A 7255-nucleotide genomic window follows, 5' to 3' on the forward strand; every position below is an offset into this window, starting at 1 on the left:
TACCAGTCTCACAAATCGTCTTCATAAATACACATTCGTTAACCGTTTATTAATAGGACCTTTGAGCTCAATGGTAATTAATTAGCAGTGGAAATAATTTCTGGTACCCATCACAGAAATGTAGCAGTGACAATAATATTGTATGCTGTAATCGCACTGGGCAATTAGTGATACAAAAAACCTGTTTTATCCTGTGAATAAAAGTATATGTTTTTGTCAATGTACCATAATAACAGAAGCGAAACGCAATATTGTGTCAGGACAATTCACTATTTATGCACAATAAACAAAGGAGCATAGCGCCACAATTTCTGTTCAGCGCCAGACTTGCTTGTAACCTATATCACCAATTATGTTGTGAAAATGACGCATTAACTACTAAAAAACTCTGACCTTCGTGTAAATGCTTGGAGCAGACTAACCTGTGAGCTGGAGGGTTCTGGGACGTTATATTTGGTCTTTGAATGGCTGCAATCCAGTCGCCTCTTTGTTACTTCGGAAACATGGCTCGAACAATTTCTCTTCAACGACGTAATCCGATAACAACCGATCTCTTTACCCGTCGGCTTCCCGTGGCTGTCATGCGACCGGCTATTGCAGTTAATAATACAACAGCTTCTTGACATTTTTTGTGTTTCTTTTTATCGCTGTGTGACTGATTTCAATTGAAAGCCTGCGTGCGCTAGTACCGCTTGCCACGAGTTCCCAGAATCCTTTGCGGTTCTACCCGTGAATGACGTCACATTTTCAATCTCTATATAATATGCATGTTAAATTTTATATTTGGGGTAAAATATCAAGTCTTTTCAAGTAAACCGGTTCAAGTCCAATTCAAGTCCCAGGTCATTGGTGTAAAAGTCCAAGTCAAGTCACAAGTCTTAGAACATTTTTTCAAGTCAAGTCTAAAGTCATAAAATTAATGACTCGAGTCTGACTCGAGTCCAAGTCATGTGACTCGAGTCCACACCTCTGGTATGAATCATCAGTATTTTCTGAAAGATCAGCTCAGATTTTTATATTAAATTTATGCCTGGAATTTCCATGTGATCTGTATTCAGGTTTATTATTCAGACCTCTCATTGAAATCTTGTTACCTAAACTCTCACACCAATCCCATCTGAATGGAGAAACTGGTGACACGTGTCACATTCCAGGACAGGTATAAACAATGAGAGGTGGTGGATTGGCCAGATGATGGCCGGTGTGTAAAAATAACTCAATTGTTTGGTGGTGGCATCGCAGAGCTTCCACAGATTCAGTAACATTAACAAGTGGTGGAGGCCAGCAGGTGGATGAGGGAGAGGGGAGGCAGGAGGAGGCCGCCAGTCTGAGTGTCAGGTGAACTTGAGGTAAGAAGTTATGACCTGTAGTCCATCTGGGTCAGATATAAACCAAGTTTAGATGGAGATTATTTTTGTTGTGTTGACTTTTTACAGTCAGTTACAATAACTCGTACTGCATGCTAGCTAGCATGACGGAGTTTCTATACAGCTGGGCGGGTGCTATGATGTTACTGACAGTGAACTTTATTTTATTCATAAGGTGATAGGTTTGTAGCTTGAACCTATTCGCTGGAACGATGAAGGCAATATAATTACACAGCAAGCAAGACACGAGTAGGCAAAGTTCTTCATGTTTCTCGTGCACGGGAGAGAACCAGACAAACGCCGTTCCTTCGCTTGACCCCAGTTGCTCTCGTCCGTTCTCCCGTAACACTGCTCTTTTATTGAGGTTACATGAATATGCATAGGTTCATTAACATATGACGTCTACATACAAACAAAGAGTACCTTGCCTTTGTGTGTGTGTGTGTGTGTGTGTGTGTGAGGTCAAGATGTGACCCTGTGAAGACTCCCCAAAGCTGGTGCCAGGAGTCCAGCGGGTCCATCTGAACAAAAGGCTCTTATACTTAAAGATATATATGCGTGTGTTTGCTATGCCATATATCAGCAAGAGAAGATACGACCTCTCCTAGGAGGTGTGTGATCTATGCCAGAGCACTCTGTAGAAGAGTGAACGCACTCCCCTCTTCATGCTACACAGAGTTGTTACAGACCTCCTAGGATGAGACATTCTTTCAATCTACAAATGATTATATACTTCTAAGCATATATGAGTAAATATTTCTAAGCATAAATGACAATCAACAATACAAAACCTAACATAAGGTTAGTTAGTAGAGTTGCCAACTGCTCCTTAAAAAACAATCGTCCCGCATTCAGAGAAAATATTACGCGTTTCATGTTGAGCTGAGAAGGGACGCAGTTTGTCTAGGATGGAAAAAGACACAAAGCTGGAGTTATTCTGTCGTTACGCTGCAGCTGCCTCTTCTCTCATCCTCTCCCCCTCCCTCTCCTGTTGCTACTTCAATCATGAAACTGATCAATGATCAGCTGATCGGCTTTTCTCTCTTGTTTATTTATCGCCCTGTTACGTTTCGGTGTTGTCAGTGTTTTGTTTTTGCGTGACTGTCATGTGTTTCCTGTTTTACTTTGAAGGTCTGTTGTTATCTTAGTGTGTTCAGTTTACGTTTCCTTGTCTCGTCAGGTCTAATTTGCCCCAGCTGTGTTTCCCTCCTGTGGTCCATTCCCTGATTGCTCCTTCTATGTATTTAAGCCCTGGGCCCTGTGCTTCGTACGTCGCTTACTACATCCAAGATCAAATCATCGCGCTAACTCTGAGCTCGCTATTCCGGTTCCCCGAACACACCTGTTGTTGACGATTAGTACAGCTGGATGAAGTAATGTGAGATCACTGGGTGGCCCAACAGGGGCTACGCATCGATAGTAGAAACATTGATCGGCAACCCTCTGATTGGTCGGCGAAAATGTCGAAGGAGCGCGCTCGGTATTTTTCGGCAGCAGAGCAAGAACTCTTGAGTGAGGGATTTCAGGAGTTTCAGAGTTTAATTAAAACGCAAGGGAACACTGCAAAGGCTGCAAAAGCAAGGAGAGAGGGCTGGCAGGAAGTTGCTGACAAATTAAACTCGTAAGTAATTCAATAATAACAATAATAATGGAGTGGATTTATATAGCGCTTTTCAAGGCACCCAAAGCGCTTTACAATGCCACTATTCATTCACTCTCACATTCACACACTGGTGGAGGCAGCTACAGTTGTAGCCACAGCTGCCCTGGGGCAGACTGACAGAAGCCAGGCTGCCATATTGCGCCATCGGCCCCTCTGGCCAACACCAGTAGGCGGTAGGGTAGATTTATCATATCACACCATATTATCCAATATTATATTACATTATATTATATTATAATATGTTATATTATATCCCCTTTCACATTAGAGCCACGACAGGACCCACTAGAACATGGGAACAAGTAAAAGTGCAATATAAGAATATTCTACAGAATGGTAATATTTATCACTTATATTGCTTTTCGTCTCTTGGAAAGAGACCCTGGAATAATCTGTTAATTTTTTTCATAACAGCAACCAAGAAAAGGGCGGAGCAACAAAAGACAGGTGGTGGTCCTGCACCCCCTCGTCAACAAGTTGGTTAAGTGAATAATACCCTCACGGGAAAATCGATATCTCTCTATGAGCACACTGTCGCGCTGAGCTAAAGGATCCTGTCTGTCCCGCAATATACGCTGAATTCTGAGGACTCTCCTTATCAATCTTGCACCTTCCACAATGGGCTGCTCGCGTATACGGACAGGACATGGCTGCGACAGACTTCCCAAATCCACCTTCGCTTTTATAGCCGTGGTCTCTCATCTTGATTACACGAAGTAATTTACAATTACTACTCTGAAATATGAATTACATCTGTAATAATCACATACATGTAATAGAATGTTAATAGTACATTTCCCTTTTTTAGGAAATGACCTGTATGTATCTGTGTGACATCAATAAATGGATCAAGTGCTGCATTATCTTTAGTTACATTGATAATATGTATTTATGGAAAAACAGTGGTGGAATATCGCTGTTGCTTTCGTATGAATGACGCGGACATACCTGCGTGGCCGCGATCTAATCCTGTTTACATAAAGTAAACCTGCTCCCCAGCAGGTTTACGCTTACGGCTCTGTTGCTATGACAGCAAGTCCCGGATGGGCTTCGGGGAACCGAACGATCCAGGATCACGCGAAATCGTCAACAATCTCATCCAGCTAACTCACTTAGCGCGGTACGAAGAACAGGCCCCTGTGTGTCAGTTGGTCATGGTTGCGATCTCCCCCGTGTTGTAAGTAGTTTGGTGTTTTGTTGTAAATAAATAGTCTGTTGTAAATAGCTGTGAATGGGTTTGTTAATATGTTCGTTTGTGACACCTTCGTTTTGGGATTTTGGTGGAGAGCTGTAGTTTTTTTTTTCTCGTGTGTTTTTCTTATTTTTATTTTCATACGTTGCACGCCGGTTGCCTAGGCTGGGGTGTAACAGCCCACTTTGCGCCAGAAATCAAATCAAATCAAAATTTATTTATATAGCACATAGTAAAACAACAGTGTTGACCATAGTGCTTCACAGTCAGTAAAAGCATGAGACAGTTAAAACAAACAATAGAAGAGGACAACAAACAATAGGTAACAACGCAACAAGCTAAAACAGCCAACTAGACAGAATCAAAAGCCAAAGTAAAAAAATAAGTTTTAAGACGTAATTTAAAAGACTGGATAGACTCGGCAGTGCGAATATGAACGGAGAGGTTATTCCAGAGTCTGGGTGCCACGGATGCAAAGGCCCGGTCGCCTCTCGACTTCATTCGAGTCCTAGGTTGTGCTAGGAGCCTGTGGTTGGACGATCTAAGTGCTCTGTTGGGATTGTATGAATGGAGTAAATCAGAAAGATAACTGGGCGCTAAATTATTCAAAATATTAAAAGTGAACAAAATAATTTTAATTTTAATCTATACAATATTTAACAGGGAGCCAATGTAATTTGGCTAAGATTGGAGTTATGTGTTCATGAATTCTCGTACCTGTTAAAAGACGCGCAGCTGCATTTTGAATTAACTGGAGCCGGCAAAGAGAGGAGTGTTGGAGGCCCGAGTAGAGGCAGTTAAAGTCGTCCAATCTGGATGTAATAAATGCGTGGATAAGCTTTTCAAGGTCCTTTAAAGGAAGGAACGGCTTTGCTTTGGAAATCTGACGCAACTGGTAAAAGCTGTTTTTTTACCACAGTGGACACCTGTTTCTCGAGTTTAAAAGAGCCATCCAGGAACACTCCGAGGTTTCTTACAGTGGACGAAAGATGGCTAGCGAGAGGGCCTAGGGCATCAGCTAACTGGTCTAGGGGAGTGTGACTACCAAAGACTATGATTTCGGTCTTATTCTCGTTCAATGTAAGAAAATTATGTGATAACCAAATTTTAACTTCATGCAAACAGTTGAACAGAGGTTGCAAAGAAGCAGACACATCGGATTTCAAAGGTAAATAAATCTGGATATCATCGGCATAACAGTGAAAGGAGATGTTGTGTTTTCTAAAAATTAATCCCAACGGCAACATGTACAAAGAGAAGAGAGCAGGACCGAGCACGGACCCTTGAGGCACACCACAGTAAATAGGGGCAGAAGCCGAGGAGTGTTGCCCCATAGCAACAGAGAACGACCTCTCTGAGAGGTAGGATTTAAACCAGGATAAAACCTTTGAGACCAACAACATGTTCCAGTCTTGATAGAAGAATGTTGTGGTTAACCGTGTCAAAAGCAGACAGGTCAAGTAAAACTAAGACCACAGAATATCCAGAATCAACAGTTAAAAGAAGATCATTAAAAACTCTAAGTAAGGCTGTCTCTGTGCTGTGGCGAGGTTTCAAACCAGACTGAAACTTTTCATTAATACCATTTGCATCTAAAAAGGCCTGAAGTTGTTTTAGAACTACCTTTTCCAATATTTTGGAAATAAAAGGGAGTTTGGAGATCGGCCTGTAGTTAGTGAGACCATTAGGGTCAAGATTTTTCTTTTTCATAATAGGTTGCACAACAGCATGCTTAAAGACAGACGGTACACAACCTGATGACAATGATGCATTCAGCAGAGATAAGATACAAGGACCAATAACATGTAAAGCTTCCTTAAAGAAACAAGAAGGAAGAATATCATGCGGGGAACCAGAGATTTTGAGATGATCAATTATATCTTTTAAAGCAGAATAAGACACTGGCTCAAACTGTTGAAAGACAGTCAAGCATTCAGAAGCTGGAACTGGGTCTAAAACTGATGATGGATGAGATGGATGAGAAGCCCTTAGAGCTGAGATTTGTTCAGAGAAATACTTTAAGAATTTATCACAAAGAGCAGGGGAGGCATCCCTATAAGTGGTAGTGCAAGGGTTTATCACAGAATTAAAAGTATTAAAAAGTGCTCGGGGGTTGTGGCTATTAGTCATAATAATGCTAGACAAAAAGGCAGATTTGGCAGCTTTAACAGACTTTTGATACTTAGACAATTATGGAGGATGTCCAGAGAGACGTGGAGTTTGTCTTTCCTCCATTTTCTTTCAGCACGACGACATTCACGCCTAAGGGCGCGAGTAGTATCATTTAGCCAGGGTTGGGAGGATTTGGCACGTTTAATTCTCAGAGGTGCCACAGAATTAAGGATGTCAGCGCATGTAGTATAAAAGAGGTTAGCAAGCTCATCCGCTGATAAAACCCCATTACAGTTAGCAGCAGAGAGGGGAGAGTCAAGGAAAGCATCAATGAAGTGGGCGATTGACTGGGAGTTAATCGTGCGCGATTGCCGCACAGGGCCATCACTGTTCAAGTCCACAGCGCTCGCTACAGTATTAAAAAAACAGGGAAGTGATCTGAAATCCCAGAGTCCTCTATGTCCGTGATGCAAATATCCAGACCATGAGATAGTACCAAATCAAGTATATGACCTTTAGTGTGAGTTGGTTCACTTACCCACTGGGTGAGATTGAGGGTGCTAATAAGAGCGAGGAAATCCTTAGCTAGCGAACTGTCCTCACAGCAAACATGAATGTTGAAGTCACCAACAATTAATATACGGTCATAACGTGGCACTAGGCTCCCCAGCAGATCAGCAAATTCTGGAAGAAAATCCTTAATAAGTTTCGGGGGACGATACACCACAGCGCAGAGGATGGAGGGGACGCAGTTCACTTCCAATAACTGCACCTCGAAACTGGGGTACAGAACAGGTGGCAGCTGCCGACATCGAAGTTTGTTTTTAAAAACTGAAGCTAGCCCTCCACCTCTTCCAGTGGTCCGGGGTGAGCTAATAAAAGCGTGGTCAGGTGGGAGCAGCTCCGAGAAGGGAAAAAGTT

This window comes from Astatotilapia calliptera, chromosome 14 (genome assembly GCF_900246225.1).
Source record: "Astatotilapia calliptera chromosome 14, fAstCal1.2, whole genome shotgun sequence".
Lineage (NCBI taxonomy): Eukaryota > Metazoa > Chordata > Actinopteri > Cichliformes > Cichlidae > Astatotilapia > Astatotilapia calliptera.